The sequence below is a fragment of the Geospiza fortis genome, unplaced genomic scaffold, assembly GCF_000277835.1.
Source record: "Geospiza fortis unplaced genomic scaffold, GeoFor_1.0 scaffold413, whole genome shotgun sequence".
NCBI lineage: Eukaryota > Metazoa > Chordata > Aves > Passeriformes > Thraupidae > Geospiza > Geospiza fortis.
In genome coordinates, this window is record NW_005054386.1 from 1,193,757 (window position 1) to 1,194,767 (window position 1,011).

Genomic DNA, 1,011 nt, shown 5'->3' on the forward strand with positions numbered 1-1,011 from the left:
AACATTGCCAGAAATGAACGAGTTATTTAGGATCTGCTACTGCAAACTGGAAGGCCATATCCATAGCTCGTGGTGAACATCTTACAGTGGTTTTCCTACTAGTCCTTCACTTAAAGTACTTAAATTTTGTAGAAAAAAGATGAGACCACATTTTGGGCACAACAGGAGAACTTGAGTCCTAATGTAATTTACCCATGTCAAATCTTTGGAGCTGTGAGGGTTTTGTGGTAATGCTGGCCATGATCCTTGTTGAAAACTTCCTTACCCACAGGATCAGAGCCTTGACTCCATAGCCATGGACCACAAGTTTGTGATGCAGATAAAGAACAGATTATCTGTGTTCCCAAGTAAGTTAGTCATAAACCTGTCTTTTGAACTATTTTTAAGTCTGTGAAATAAGAAGGAAGGTTTATTGAAACAGGCAGATGTTTATGATGTGCAGCCACCAGCTTTATTTTGGGTCAGTAGGTCACTGTGTGTATGGTGTACTACAGGGCAACCCTACCTGCTGAGGGGCCAAGGCTTACCTCAAAAAAATGTCTTGTGGCAGGATTTGCCCTTTTCCCAGCGCTCTAGGACTTTGGGGGTGTGCTGCCTTTTTTTTTGCCCTCTTTAGGTAAAACATCTGAGCCCTGAGTGGCACCAAATCAGAACAGGATGACCACGCGCAGGGACCCTGCTTTGGTCTTACTAAGCAATTTTTTCCAAGTTTCAGCTTTTGGGGCTGAACTTCAGCGCTCGAAGCCCAGCAGTGACCCCAGGGGAGTCCCGGGACGGGAGGCGCTCGGGCTGGGGGGGGACAGGGACGGTGCCGGTGCGCGGGGAGCACAGCCCGGGTGTCACCGGAGCGGGATAGGGACGGTGCCGGTGTGCGGGGAGCCCAGCCCGGGTGTCACCGGAGCAGGACAGGGACGGTGCCGGTGTGCGGGGAGCCCAGCCCGGGTCTCCTCGCGTCCCTGGAGCGCTGTGCCATAGCAGCAGCCCGGGGGTCCCCCCGTCCCCCGCGGGGGG